Below are 17,067 nucleotides of genomic sequence, written 5' to 3' on the forward strand. Positions count from 1 at the left end.
GACAGATGATTTTCAATAAATCTTAATATTAAACAATCTCTGATACGTGACTATCCATAATATCATATAGCAGAAGTTATAACATAACCTAACTAATATACTGTACACAAGTGTTAGAAAAGTTTCAATTAACGAAGATGACATAAAAAAAAACATGAATAATTTTAAAAGGAATATTTATTGAATGTACAATTTTCAAATTTGAATGTGGTTGGTGGTTCAATTGATGTTATGTTGGACGTGTGCGTAATAGAAGTGGAACTCGTTGATTTAGGCCTACATGGTGTATTCAACTTATTCAGGATTTCCGAATGGTGCTCTTCATTTATTTGTAAATCGGATTTCAGAAGATGCATAGGTATGATCAGTGATTTTTATTAATTCTTGTTCTTGAATGCCAATGCGAGTCATATTTGAAACTGCTCTGTGCATCGACTGGAGTGGTTTGTAATTATATATATATTGACGTCCAGACCAGCGCAGTTTCAAATGTTGGCAACCAAAGAAACAAATGCTAGGGACGCGATAAAATTAAACAAATGCTAGGGACGCGATAAAATTGTGCGATAAGCAGCCATGATTGGTTGAAATACGTCCTTTCGTACCGTTTTATTGGTCAAAAGTAGTATGACGTAGTAAGAGTGAAATAGTCATGATAGAAATGTCTGCAAAATGAAATATAGCTGTATTGTAATACTAAATATATATAATTTCCACAACATTATTTTGAATGTACACAGTATGTCGGAACAGTAATATGGGCGGTCGTATTCTCATGAGAGCGCTCTCAAAAAAAAAGTAAATAAATAAAAAAAAATAATGGGAGTCATACTTGAAAGTAGAGCATAAATCCTTTCTGAATTTCTCGGGATTGCTGGAATTCTATAACATTTTACTGCGGAGTCAAGCAATGTAATCTAGAGTCAATTAATACTTTCTTTTATGTGATGTACAGTCGCTATTTGGAGTCTTTATGGTGCAAAGAATAGTTCGTTATGTGTGCAGTTTTAACATGTGGTTGTAAGTTGTAGCATTTCGGATCACTCGCTTGTGTTTTGAGTTATTCCTAGAACAGAATATTTTTTATGTAGTAGTACTGTATGTTAACAAAAATGATGTCTGCTACAAAAACATGTGAAGTATAATAAGATTAATGATATTATCCTGAATATTAAATTTATACCAAATACAAATACGACCATAATTTATTTCATTTTACCAACAATGTTCTGAAATCAGAATAAGTGCAGTGTCCATACCTCAAATCTCAAACTATTTGGACACCTACATATTTTCATAACAGTAGCAAATACATTACTACACTCGTATTATCAGTTGGTAAGATAACGTCGCTTCAGCAGAATCAGAAGTAGCTACAATCTCGAAGCAAAAAGTTCCATCATCATCATCATCATCATCATCATCATCATCATCATCATCATCATCACTTTTACCATGAATTTGTGTGGATCAGTCCTTTGTAAAATACAGTTTCTTTTTTCCAATGACGTTCTTGCTACCAAATTATTCTATTGATGCACTCATTTACAACCGCTTAGATTTGTTTTGTTTTCGTATGTTCACTGAATAGCATACTTGAACTAAGCAGCGTTGTATGCCGTCAAGCTATACTCCATATATACCTACACTGCTGCGGGTTGTATGAAAACTTTAGGTAACCAAACGAAGGACTCTACTTATTAATAAAGCTCAGTGATTGGTTAGCGATTCAATTGAAATATATTATAAAAATATTAGCTGTGCAGGGAGTATAGATCAACAGCACGCTGCAGGGTTAGTACATTCAGATTCTTATTAATATAGCTAAGTATGAGAGTGCAATTGGTAGCCTAGTTGAGTTCACAGTGCCTTTCTTTTCTACTATCCAATTCTTGGAAAAGAACTTCAAAGATCGGTCTACAACTGTAAACTTCTCAAATCCTTAAAGGAAACACTAATTAACACTCTTCAATAAGTGGATAATTTCCAGCGATAAATAAACATTGCGCAAGCAGAATACAGTATTGAATTTTAAGACCGAATTTTCACATGTTCCAAGAATAAATAGCGGATTTTGTGGCATAAGGAATATTTTCATAGAAATAGATATTAGGGGCCTATATGATATTTAGGATATTATGTGATATTTATTATATTATAGTTCACAGAAAATGTACATAATTTACATATAATCGTTTGCAACTTACATTATACGCACTATAATTTTACACACACACATATACCATTTTAATACAATTTCTACAATTTAAATATTTAATATAAGATGTTTTTGTTTCATTTTGCACTTGCGTCTAGTTTGGTGCAAGACTCAACTCATTTTGGTATGTTGCTACAATTTATATTTGTTCACTTGCCTAAGTTGTACTTCACGTTTCAATCTTCAATGTGCAACTAGCATATATAAATCTTCCCTTATTGTAGTATCTTCCATTCCTCTTTCGGTACAGAAATATTTATATAGTTCGTATAAGCTGTCTCTCGTTAGTAAGCCTTCATTTCTTAATTTTATTTCATAGTATCCTTTTGTCGTACGTTCAAAAGTATTAAGTTCTGAAATGAGAAATATAACTAAGTAGTTTCTAACCAAGTCAAAAATGTTATTATTGGTGAGTCTAGAAAACGCATACCTGTCAAGTTTGAATTTACTTGATAACCCGGTACCTTTACATTCATTTAATAATTCGTTCCTTCTATTATTTATTTTAGCAATTTACTCCGGTATTTTAGTTTCAGTGTAATTGTTCATTATTAAAAGATGCTGGCTTTCCTCCAATTTCTCCATACTGCAACACTTGATACTTTCTTGCAAGTATAATTCAACATCTATATCACAAAATTAAGCGTAGAAACATATTTTACCAACTATTACTTTTTCATTCAATTCTAGCTATTTCATTAATTATTTCCATTGAATTTTTTTAGACAAAAATAGATATACACGTAATTGCTTTTGTAACTTCGTGTTGTTATTATTACTCATAATTTTTCTTAATTTGTAAGAACCTTTCATTTATTCTAAACCACAGAAATGCAAAAACAAGTGCTTACATAGGTATACATTAGCTGTAGCTGCTCCATCTATTTGGACCGGCCACAACTCTCAACATGACCTGCTGATACTACGAGACCGGGCGGTCGCTCACCTCCTCTATACTACCGTACATCGGCAACCTGATTGCATGCTGCATGTAGCAATTCAACGAAGTCTACTTATGACATTACCATAATATATAAGATTCATATAGGCTATCATCACAAATATTTAATTTTTTTTCCACAAAGAAGAAGAAAGAATGTCAGATAATATATTGATCTGCAAGAGGAAAAGGAATTTGTTGGGTCAGTAAAGAATACACTAGAACAGGGCTGTTTAGCAAAGCGGATTCAACTCTATCACGGGAACCCATATTATTTCTCTTCATCCCCTTTCTTCCCTCCGAACACCGGGTTGCGTGGATTCAGTGATGTATGAATATTAATTGTCCCCGTTTAAGGCTGGTTCACAATAAACCGGGAACGAGAACCAGAATGAAAACGAGAAGCAGAGGACGTGAATATGAAAATTTTTGATTCGCAATAAACCGAGAACGTAGGCGACTATGCATATCGATATGCATTTCAATAACGATATGTAAAGTCGATATTACGCATTCTGATGTTATTTGTGCATAATTGACCAATGTCGTTCTCTCATGAGTACAAGGCAGCCAACATAAACACAGGTTAACCAACTCCGAAATTTCAACTGAAACATTTCATTAGGTACGGTACTATAAATATGCCCATGTATCTTTATTATCACAACCTCTTTTAAATCTACCATAAAGTAAAATAATTAGAGAAGAAACATTTGTAATAGAACAAAAATGAACACAACAGTAGTTACTGAATTTAAGCATGAATATGTAGTGTATAATACAACCAGTACAGAAATAAAATATGATTCACTTACGATCGGTGTTCAAAGACGCAGCTATTGAAAGCCACGTATTCTCCTTCATTTTCTCATCTTTACACCAGGCGCGCCGCTTATCGTAAACGTGAGGATTTTCCTCAACACTCAAAATTAGAATTTAATCATGCTCCCAGATGCACAGCACAGAACAAAATAATGCATAGGTTATGTCACGGTCTTCTTGCTACAAAATATACGACGCCGAAATAATTTTTAGGTGGCAATAGAATGAATCTAGTGGGCTGTGATCGGAAACGTGAACCCCAAAGTTGAAACTTGGCCAACTCTCCGTTCCCTATCCCGGGCTCCGGCAAGCTTTTTGTTAATTGTGAATGCTCGCATTTAAATGTACACATTTTAATAATTTTACCGTTTTCGTTTTCGTTCCGATTCTCGTTTCCGGTTTATTGTGAATCAGCCCTAAGGCTCTGGTTCCTCTCCCGTAGCCCAGCTGCGCACTAGAAGTAATGGTAAACGGGAAAAGAGTTCAGGGCAGAAGGAGATATCAGATGATAGTCGAAATTAAGATCGTTCCCGCCCATTCTCCCGAATTCAATGACCCGAATCAAATATCCCAATAGAACAATATCCGGAATCCAATCACCCTAAGATTAAGACCCGAGAAATTTTCACCGAATTAAAAATTCCGAAGGATACAAAGCCCCAAAAGTACAACGAACTAATAATGCAATCTGTTGCCAAGCTACGGAGGGTCAAATAGTGAAAACTGGGCAGGAAAGTATCGCAAGTTATTACCTTTACTCACTCCACAAAACATGTTAAATATTGAACTTACTAAGTCTCGTGAGGCGCGTTTGTACTGTTATCGAAACATGAGTGTTTGAGGAAGACGTTGAGGAGACTGAAAAGGCGAGCCCAACCAGTCAATCCTCAATCATATCCGATGTAGAAGATCTTATTCAAAGATTTCTCAAGGGGAACATTTTTCTTGTGTTATTACTCCAACGAAAATGTGGAGCCAGAATCTCGTGTGATTGTGTTTGTCATATGTCTAAATTTAGAATTGCTAATGAAAAGTCACACTTGATATCTCGATGGCACATTCAAGGTTTGTCCCATGTTGTTCTCATAGTGAGATATGACGGAGAGAAACTCCAAAGTTGGAGGACGATTTTGTGACCTTACCACTCATGCCCGCATATTTCCCTAGCAAACGTAAAGCTTTGTACGCAAATTTTCTTGACTTTGAAATGGCTATCATTACCAATAACACAGAAACGTTTTGTAATAGCCAAATATCCTGCTGCTTTTTTCACTCGGGCCAAAGGATGCACACACTTGTACAGTCAGAAGGCTTGCAGGAGGCATCCAATACTAAAGAGGTCCGAGAAGTGTAGAGCATTTGTTCATTGCGAGCATGTTAGGAACTTTTTTTTAGGAGATTCGAGAGATAGCACCAGAGAATATGTTAACCATTTTAGATATCTTCGATTGTAGTTATGTTACAAATCAGAGGGCAAGAGACAGATGATTTGGCATACTTCGACGTTCCTCTACGATTTTCTGGAGCCAGTACAATACGAATTGGAAAATAATTACCTCACTGGCAATATAAGACATACTCCGGTAACTTCGCAGTACGTTTAATTTAGCAGTGGCTCACACATTAATTAGTTGCGGAGTTGTCCACGTTCGTTTGAGCTCTCACAAAAGATACGGATATATGCCGGAGCCTGTCGGGGATGTTTCATGCAGGAAGATCCTATTGCAACGCATTCTGGCGAGAGTTGTACAACTCTCTGCCTTAGAAGGCGTGTGTTTGCTGAGATATCGTGAGTGAATTTGCAGTGGTGTTTTTCTGGGCAGTATATCGTCGTGATATTCAGAATTGTAATTATCACATCATGATTAATGAATTCTCCTCATTCTTATGATTAATTTGAACCCTTGCTTGTTGTTTTATCTAATATAGTTTGTTCGTAATATGCTTTTGCCAGTACTCAATTTCTCAACTAGTTTCCACTAGTTGCCGGCAGAGTTGTTCGAGTGGTACGCAGATTCTAACTTCCTTTAAGAACCGCTATGGGCTTAGTATGCGCCAGCCAGAAAATTTGTTCTACCAAAGAGCAGCACCCTTAACTCGTTCAAATTTGTAAGATTTTTATGATGTAGGGTACTAGGAAGTTTATGAGAAGACAGAACTGAGTAACAAGCTTAATCTCATTTGGAATTCAGATGAAACAGGGGTATCATTGGTTATCAAACCAAACAAAATTGTGTCCCCAAAAGGAGCAAAGTCTGTCCATCTTCAAACAACGGCAGAGAAAGGAGAAAAAAATTGTCTTGCCAGCGGAAGTGGATTCTGATTAGGACTAAATAATTCTCATAATGTGTTTTTCTATCTTTGGCATAATGTTTAATGCAGATATGTGTTAGATAAATTTATTAAATTACAAATAATATGCAAGTCTTTTCCTGTTATTAGTGTTAATAATTGAAGCCCAGTTGTTCTATTTTTATAGCTTATAGTTTGTTAATGTGTGTTCAGTTCATGCGTGTAAACATATACTGATGTTTAAATTACATTAAAAAATGTTTTGAGCTAAAAAGAGCATTCTTGAAAATTGCATATGTGTTACTGCGAAATTACCTGAGCAGTCCTGCAAAATTACACGAATTTCTGAAAGATACAAATATGATCTCATGTTTTAGATGGAGCTGTTTTTCTGTTCGCCGTTCCTTAAAAAATCTGATTTTTATACCAACCAATGAAATTATATCTAATGATTAACTGAAGCATGAAGATAGTTTTTTAAATAATTTTTGGGTATAACTATAGACAGAAAACATTAATACTACGAAATTAGCATAGTTTGCCTTAACTTAGGGATAGTATTACCGTTTTCAAATTCTCGTAGGAAAACATCATCCAAATTTCTATTTCTTCGTAATCATTATTGTATAAAACTTTCGGAATTATCAGTTTTCTGGAATTTGTCGTCTGGAAGAAGAAAGTTTCGGTTAAAGTAAATTCAGGAAATCGGATTCGGGGAAATGTCAATTCGGGTGAATGGCTGCTGGTAAATACGTCAGCGAATCCATTGAAATATATTAATCATATGAGGATACAGAGAGGAAGGGAGGAAATAGAAAAGATTGGAGAATGCTGTATTTGTAGTGAAAGAACTGCCTTTGAACAGAAGAATATGAATGAATGAATTATAAAATATTACCAAGCATTTAGAAATGGTCACCGACGTAAATAAAATTTAAATTTCCAAATAAGATTATATAGAAAAATTTAGCGAAAAGTAACTAATATTCAAATTTGCATTATAGGACAAAAGTTCATAGCTTGGTTATTGGATTATATTTTTTCCAAAAAACCCTGTAGAATTAACTCTAAACGTGTCAGGAATAAGTGCAGATTAATCTTTACTGTACTCCTATTAGTTTCTGACAAAAGAAACATGAAAAACTACTAATTTGACATAGTTTAAGATAGTAGGGTCTGGGATCCCTGGAAAACCTTACTGCTCACTTGTCCAGAATATAGATGATATGGAGAGTATAATGTAAGAATAATATGGGACTATTGAACTTTGTGCATTCCAAGATTATGACGCACTTACAGCATTGCAAATCATAGTGATAAAAGCGACTTATAACATAAATATTAATCAGGTAAGAAGAATGAATTATTTAACCCAGTTTTTAACTAGAGTAACTGATAATCATGAAAGTTGTTTTTGCAATTTAATTTTATCTACACTTAAAAAATTCAGGACATTCAGAGATAGTGTCGCAATACCATTGCAATTTTTTTCTCCTGCAGTATATAAAGACATGGAGGAACTGACTAGTCATGAACCCGGCAATATTCTTCGAAATAATTCAATTCTGAGGTATGAAGTAGGTTTACATTTCATAGCTTTTTTAGTCTTCTATTATTATTATTATTATTATTATTATTATTATTATTATTACTTTCTTACTCAAAGATAATAAAATTCCATGTTTGTAATTGGAAGATTTGAAATATTAGACCAATTTATCTAGTAAATAAAGCAGTTATAAATATTGAAATTTTATAGAGAAATTTGGTAAATCCTTTACCACAAAAATTAATTTTGTAAAAATGGTGCTAAGAGGCACTGTATTACAGCTGTGAAGAGTGCAAGCGTTATAAATGTGCTGACTAAAGGGGACTATAGAATACATTAAAATAAATCGAATATTTATTTTATAGCGTTTTGTAAATAAGTGTATATTTAATTATAAAATTAGGACGAAAATATATGTCATTTGGCAACAGCGGAGTACAGGCTTACCTCAGAAAATACATACATGCACTCGCTCTGAATAGCTGCATTCCGTTCCTTAGTCAGAGCTGACAGAATTCCTAATGGCAGAAAATAACGATACGTTTAAATTTTTGTTCTGAATTTGCAAGAAATTCGTCGATTTTATATTAGAGGCTGCAAAAGGATCCTTATCAGTTTCTTTAATGTGAAAAGTAAAAATCAGGACCGTACGGATTGTAAATCAACGTTAATATTAAGGTGAAAATATTTATTTTTCTGATAGAAGTATTCATTGGAATTAATAAGGTATTGGAATGTTTTCTCGTACACTGTCCACTCTGCAGTGGTATATAATATTACGTCCACACTGAATAGCTGAGATATCAATCTATATAATGATTTATTGATAAAAATAGTCGTGATATCACAGATATATAGAGAAAGTCAAAAGAAAAACAAGATACGGTAAATTAAATATAATATATCAGCACTAGTTTCCATAAATTCATTTATATCACAAGAAGGGATTTTGATTAGACAGTCACGAATAACACAACTAAATCTAATAAAATTAACAAATATATGTACTATAAGCAAATTTATTAAACACAGACTATGCGATTGATGTAAACTATTGTTTAGACATGGCTAATGTAACCTTAGGGCTCTGTATAATTTTAGCTCTATGATTTAGGTAATCAATTAACACGGTTTAATGAGGTTTTTTACCGTATTTCCATAAGTAGGCTATAGAATGTTTTACTTATGTATGTATGTATTTACTTACACTGCAAGTGGGCAAGCACCCGGTGGCAGTGGTATATACAATATTAACAATACACAATAAAATGATAACCAATACACAATAAAATTTACAATACACAATACAATTTTACATCACATATACAATTTTACACACAATGCAATAATAATATACAATACAATTTAACACAATAATAATAAAACATAAAATAAAATACCTAATTTTACAATACAACCTACATAATTATCTATAGGTCCTACATAAGTTTCAATAGTCTTTCACTTTACTCTCATCTCATTCCCTGTAGTGGCACTATGACGCATTTCACTGACACTTTAGCACACATTTCACTGACACTCTGTAACTCATTTCACTGACACTATAGAACACATTTCATTGACGCTATAAATTATCACTGATCGGAACTGTTCACTGCACTGTAAAACCATAACTTCACTGACTCACCTCGCTTCACTGATACAACAGTTCAAATAAGTCAAATAATTACACCCTTATGAATACTTATAAACAGAACTACATTTAAACTAAACATTTCTAGTCTAAGGCCCTCTTACACGCTAGTTTTAAATAATTTACAATTCAAACCAAGGAAGTAAACTCGTCAGCCTAGATAAATACATGTCACCTTAAAAAAATTAAATGTTGAATGTCACCTTAATTTTAATTTTCACTTTATATACAACTTTTTAAATTATTCTTGAATCTCCTTAAGGAAGGACAGCCCTCAAAGACCGCTGTAGGTAGGTCATTCCAATCATTTATAGTTCTATTTAAAAATGAGAATTTACCTACATCCGTTTTCTGTTTCCTACATTTGATTTTAAAATCATGATCGTTCCTACCATAGTACGTTGGCTTTTCTAACCGAGCCGTTATGTCTACCCATGCTTTCTGACCTAGATGTGCTCTATACAATGATGTTATTCTAGTTTTCCTACGTCTGTTTTCCAAAGTTTCCCATTTAAGTTCTTTTATCGTATCGTTTCCATCTTCTCTTTTACCTTTAACAAATTTCGCTGCCCTATACTGGATTCTTTCTAAGGAATTTATCTGGTATATTCTATAGGGATCCCAACATGTAGTTCCGTATTCCATTAACGGTCGCACTAACGTTAGATATGCTATTTCCCTCGATTTGGGGATAGCATTTCTCAAGATTCTCATAATAAAGTGAAGTGCCCTCCATGCTTTACCCGTAACATTATCAACATGCTCTCCCCAAGAAAGTTTGGAGTTTAAATACACTCCTAGGTATTTACAACATTTTTCTTGCGGAATTACAACACCACTGAATTCGTAATTAAGACTAGTTTCCTCTCGGGTTTTACAAAATGTTCTAGATTTACTTTTAGAACCATTTATTTTCATCCTATGCTTTAAAGCCCAGTTATAAATTTTATTCAAGTCTGTTTGAATAGCATCTACATCTGAATTATTTCTAATCTTTCTATAGATAATGCAGTCGTCTGCAAATAGCCTCATATTTGATGTAATATTCTGGCATAGGTCATTTACGTATATTATAAAGAGTAATGGACCCAGAACGCTGCCCTGTGGCACTCCTGAACTTATGTTTCCAATTTCCGATATTTCATGACCTACTCTAACTCTCTGGGTTCTACCGTTTAAGAATTCTTGGATCCATAGCACCACTCTTTTATCTATTCCCAGCCTACTTAACTTATCTATTAATATGTCATGTGGCACCAAATCAAATGCTTTCGAAAAATCAATCACAACTGCATCGATTCTTCCGCCTCTATCTACCTCTTCAGCTAGATCCTGAACCAGCGACGTAATTTGACTATCACATGAGAAGCCTTCCCTAAAACCATGCTGGCGGTTGTAAAACCAGTCTTTCGCATTTAGAACATGACGAATATAATCCGATATCAAATGCTCCATGACTTTACATACGACAGATGTAAGGCTAATCGGTCTGTAGTTTCCGACATCTAATTTATTTCCACCTTTATGTATGGGTACCACTATAGCTGATTTCCAGTCACATGGAATAGCTGCATTGTTTATGGAAACATGAAATATACGCATTAAGTATGGAATTATGGCCTCGGAACCTAATTTAAGAATCTCTGTAGCAAGACTATCTGGTCCTCGAGACTTCCGATTTTTTAATTTCGTTATTCTCTCTCTAACCCTTTTGGAAGTTATTTTGAAAGTCGAATTTGGTTCACATTCATGGTCTGTGACACAACCACTCCTATCAGCGGGATTATTATTATTATTATTATTATTATTATTATTATTATTATTATTATTATTATTATTATTATTATTATTGAAAACCGAAATGAAATAGGAATTTAATAAGTCGGCCTTTTCTTTGTCATCAGTTATACTTTCTCCGTTCTGATTTCGTAAAAGCACTACTCCTTCGTTTTTTTCCTTTTCTCCTGCGTACATAATTATAAAACTGTCTCCAATTGTTACTTTCATCTTCTTTTAAAATAGTTTTTAGAAAATTTTCCTGAGCTAACCTTTTTTCACACTCAAGTTTCTTAATTAATTCGACATATTTTTCCCAATGTTCATGGCTTCGTTTACGTTTGCTAAATGCGCGCCTTGTCTTTTTCTTTAAGTAGCGAATATAATTAGTGTAATATTCTGGGTCCGGATTTTTCTTAATTATTTTAGAAGGTACACATTTTACTAATGCCTCGAAAATTATACTCTTAAATTTATGCCACACATTTTCCATATTTCCTTCAGTCCTTAGAAAGTCATCATGCTTTTGTCGTAGAAACGTTTGTAATTCATGGACATCGGTTTTGTTAAAATTCCAGACAGACAGTGGACTTGACCTCGGATTTACTGTGTTTTCCCAGAAGATTTCTAATAAGACGCTATTGTGATCACTTATTTTATGAAGACTTTCAGAGTTGACAAAGAGAGAGACAGGTCTTAGTAGGTAAACATCTAAGAGGGCATTGTCACGCGTCGGACCATTTACTACCTGCGTATATTAACTGATTTTGTAGATCAAGGTCACGTTCAGATTATATTATTACAAGATCTGGACTAAACAATTTCTCACTGGCTCTGTAATTTTTTTTTCGAAAAATATAGTTATCAGGTAACAGAAGAATGGAGAGTTTGCGACGTTTCTTTTGTTCCTCCTTCTTTTTCTTCTACATCTTATTCACTAAAATTATCATCCACACCATCATCATCGTCATCAACAAGTGTATTTCAAGTCTATAAACCTTAGTCGACGTTTCTCGAAGTCCTCAGTCGATTTCTTAATTGTTTGGCATTATTCTCGTAACAAATGTGAGTATATTGCATTACAAATATTTATTATTCCTCAGAGGAACATTCGGTTAAGTGTTTAATTTAATTAGTTTTTACGTTGCTACATTTTCCAGATTGGATTCTGCTTTCATTCCACGCTCCTCGAGGTTTCTAATAACGTCATCGAAATGTTTTCTATACTATACTTCCAATAATTTTATTTTCAGGCACGTCTGAAAATATCTTAGACAACAATGGCCATGAATCGTACCTTTGTCTTCATCTTTGCCATCTTAATTGTGATGGCGGTACGTATAAACCCATCATCCTTCCACTACTTTTAAGGTTAATTTAATTGTTTGTGTATATATATATATATATACACATATATATATAAACAATAATAAACCGTCAGCAAACACAATTTGTAACTACGCGTGGTACACGTGGTGAACCGCATGTAATGACATTATTTTAAAGATGGTATTCTTTGAGATATTTTACACTAAGAATGCAAAACTGTGCTCCAATTGAAGCATACGTCATAAGCCGGGACACGTAACTCATCTCTTCCCTTCAAACCTGACGTCATTGTGCGGTAGAGGGGGAAGAGAAAAGAGAACAGTGTTTGCCAAACGTCACAGACATGTTGTTGAAGATGATGTTTCCATCCTTCCTCTTCCCCAGTTTTGCAACCTTCTTTTAGACAAAAATATTTAATACAATCTTACTCGTTTTTGCTTCCTAGTCGAGAAAAATAGTAGTAGTTTATAGTATAAGACAGTAAAATTAGATTCTATGCGCCAGTAGAAAGTGTATCTGTATAGCTATATTTGTTCTCATAAAATTGTGTACAATTTGTATGGTGTCTCTGTTACATTTCATACCGGTATATATAGTCTTTTAAATATTCATAATTATGAGGTAACAAAAAGTGAAGCGCAACATAACTTGTATTCTTTAACTGCTATAATAAAATTACAATAATTTAATTTGTTCCTGTCTCCATTTGTAATTTCAGATATTTGCCGCTGACCGCTGCCTTGTTGAAGGTGAGTCAAATACCAAGTGCAGAACAAAATTCGTTCTTAGAATCACTTGATCACAATATCTCTAATCCGCAAGTACAACTTATACGATTCTTAGAAAAATTTACCTCACTCTTTTCTCTTATAAGCCAACCTTGCTGTGGAGTAACAGTTAGTGTGCCTAATCGTGAAACAAACATGTCCGGATTTAAATCCTGATTGAGACTAGTTAGGTGGTTGAGATTTTTTCCTGAATTTTTCTTCAACTCAATGACACTAAATGCTGAAGTAAGTTTCGACGCTAGAACCCGGACTCATTTCGCGGCATAATAATCGTCTTCTCACTCAGACGCTAGATAACCATAGCAGTTAGAAAAGCGTCGTAAAATACCCAATTAAAAATAACATGTACGTTTGTTACGTATGTGCCACTGTACATGTGTCTCTGACGTGAAGCGAGGTGACGATGTTCATAGAAAAGATTAATTTAAGAATGTGGTTACGTCAAGCATAAAAAATCAAAGTAATCATATTAATAATATTACAAATAGTAAATTACGATATAAGGTTGGGAAGTGGTTTTTAAAGAAATCGAGGAAAAGTTTGAGAAACGGCAAAGCGGGTTTTTCAACTTCCTACTTTTTGTACAGCACTTTACAAACGTGTATTGAGCAGTATATTTTGCAAGATATTACTGTATGTAGTGAAAAAAATAATCATTTTTAAAAATATTAATGTAATTATAATACTTACATAAGCTGGAATATGTACAGCTGATTGATTCTCAGCAAGAAGTTTGTCATAGGTGTCCGTAAATATCAGGAGTAGTTTTAATTAGAATACTATCGCAGTTATTTTTAATATTTCGACAAACTTATATAGGTTGGCTTCTCTGAATTTAGTAAAACTGATTTCCAATAGTGCGGCGGTTTGCTGTAACGACAAAAAACACACGTGTAGACCAGTTTCTGTCAGATGCTTTTCCAATCCACTGCGGGCTAAAGCAAGGACATGCACTATCACCTTTAATTTTTAACTTTGTTCTAGAATATGCCAAAGTCCAGCATAACAGAAAGGGTTTGGAATTGGACGAGTTACATCAGCTCCTTGTTTTTGTGGATGACGTGACTGTGTTAGGAGAAAATCCATAAACTATTAAGGAAAACACGGGAAATTTACTTGAGGCAAGTAAAGAGATAGGTTAGTAAGTAAATCCCGAAAAGACAAAGTTTATGATAATGTCTGGTGACCAGAATATTGTACGAAAAGTAAATATAAAAACTGGAAATTTATTCTTCGAGGAGGTGAAAAATTCAAATATCTTGGAGCAAACGTAACTAATATAAATGACACTCAGGAGCAAATTAAACTCAGAATAAATATGGGGAATGCGTGTTATTATTCGGTTGAGAAGCTTTCATCATACAGACTACTCACAAATACCTGAAATACATAACGCACAACTACATGCATTTTATTGTTCTCCTGACATAATTGGGAAAATTAAATCCAGACGTTTGAGATGGGCAGGGCATGTAGCTCGTATTGGCGAATCCAGAAATGCACATAGAGAGTTAGGTGGCAGGCCGGAGGGATAAAGGTATTTGGGGACGCCGAGGAATAAATAGGGGATAATATTAAATTGGATTTCAAAGAGGTGGGATGTAGTGGTAGAGACTGAACTAATCTCGCACAGGATAGGGACCGATGGAGGGCTTATGTGCGGCCAATGAACCTCCGGATTCCTTAAAAGCCATAAGTAAGTAATGCGGAAGTATTGATGATCTTTATGACAGTGTTAATTTGAACAAGTATATATTGTGTGCATAATATATTCGCAGATATTGGTTTTGAAGGAAATTCGAAGCACATTTATTGAAAAAAAAATTGCATATAGAGCTCATATTTTCGATAGTGTATTTCCGTAAAAATATGGAAATATTCAAGTGTAGGTCTCGGATGCATTGGGTCACAGCTGTATCCTTTTCTTTTAACATAGCAAAATGTGACCCAAAGAGGATTTTTCAGTTTCGGAAAAAAATGGTCAGATGGAATCAGTCCGAACTGTAGGCTGGCTGAGGAAGTGCTTTTCGCTAGTAATCAGTCATACGGCATTCACTGATTCTGCGATTTTCGGTCTTGCATTATCGTAGAGAATCAGCACACCAGATTCTAATAGCAGTAGTTGATTCTGGAAAATTTTTTGGCACAGTAAGAGCTATGTCTGCACAAGTCATCCGTCTGTCTTATACGAGTACAGCGGCAACATTTACCTCTCTTGTGAAGTCCGGTGTTGATTCCAGTCTTCCAGTGAGTTCGTTATATTCTTTAACATTATGGTCTTCGCGCAAACGTCGAGACTACGGTCTACTGCAGAATCAACACACACTTTTCTCTAAGCAATTCAAACATTTCCGACACCGTACGTTCACGTAAAGTTTCTATTTTAGTGACTGATCTTTGTTCTCAGACAGTGACGCGAAATGACTGAATTTCATTGTCCATTTCAATCGCTTTTGCATAAAAAGATTTTATGCAATTTAATTTAACTTGCACAGAATCGTTCGGAATAACTCTCACTATTAACACTATAAATGACAAACACGCATGCTCATGGATTAGAAGTGCATGCGCAGTAAGCATTACTTGTGGGATAAATCTCGTATTTGAACTTCGTAATTACAAATTTGTGAGTATATATTACTACTATACATCAGATAGAACACTATGCCGGTTTCTGCACATCGATAAATAGAGACATAATTCAAAGTTCGAAGAAATGTTTGATGTAGCAGCAGAATCTAGGAGGTGAACAGATCAAAAGTCTAGCATTTGAAGATGATCTCTGTTACAGGTATGAAATGTACCACTGGTGAAGAATGTGTGAAGTACTGTCAAGACAAGAATTTCCACAAAGGAAGATGCTACAAAAATGAATGCCACTGCTACCACTTAGACTAGCAAAGGAAATAAATGTCGAAGTCGAACCTGGAAATAAATAATTATATGTATTATTATGATTTTCATTTAGTTACCTAAGCATTATCTCTTTAGAAACTTACCAATTCATTAACCTTATATGGTTCCGGCGTTCCATTATATTATATTTTATTGATCTATATAGGACTCCGTTATTGTTTTATTCTCTTCCACTTTTAAGGGTACTCCAAGGGAAAAGTTCAATTTTCTAAACTAATCTAATTACAAGTCTCATATTTTGCACATTGATTATGATAAACATAAATAGTTTGTTTACCAAGTTTAAAAAAATTTGGTTTAAAATGGTGTGAGTTGTTAACATTTTTGTAAAATTAAATGACTTTTCAAAAAATCGATATTTATCGTAAAAAATCTAACATTTTTGCTAGAAATGTCATTTTCGCAAATTTTAAATCCTACCAAACAAAACTTACTGACCAGGGTTTGCATTAGTTTCACCTAAATATTAATAACAGAATAATTATATATTGTCAATCTTAAAATCAGTAAAAAATGCCGAACTGTTGCAAAAATACTGCTAGTAAGTCTTGTTACACACGCAGTCAAAAATCCTAACAAAAATTATACATATAATGGGTATAAAATTTGTAGGAGGAGTAGCATTTAGTAAAGCAAAATGTACAAAAATTAAATACGAGTAAAAAAAATTTTGAATATAAATACCTACACAGAGCGTGTAGCCTATCAAACACGGCCGCCGTAATATGCAATAAGAGGGGTATGAGGCTATGAAAATTGGCCCAGAGTTTCCTTAGACCACAA

At 34.0% G+C, this 17,067-nt stretch overlaps 1 long non-coding RNA gene across 1 annotated transcript; it reads left to right on the forward strand.

Moving 5' to 3' along the window:
- Positions 1-7,801: 7,801 nt before the first annotated feature.
- LOC138712060 (uncharacterized) lies at positions 7,802-16,319 on the forward strand. Its single transcript, XR_011335616.1, has 4 exons — positions 7,802-7,842; positions 12,505-12,585; positions 13,299-13,329; positions 16,160-16,319. It is a non-coding gene; the product is annotated as an uncharacterized lncRNA (long non-coding RNA).
- Positions 16,320-17,067: the final 748 nt, after the last annotated feature.

The sequence above is a fragment of the Periplaneta americana genome, chromosome 13 (genome assembly GCF_040183065.1).
Source record: "Periplaneta americana isolate PAMFEO1 chromosome 13, P.americana_PAMFEO1_priV1, whole genome shotgun sequence".
Lineage (NCBI taxonomy): Eukaryota > Metazoa > Arthropoda > Insecta > Blattodea > Blattidae > Periplaneta > Periplaneta americana.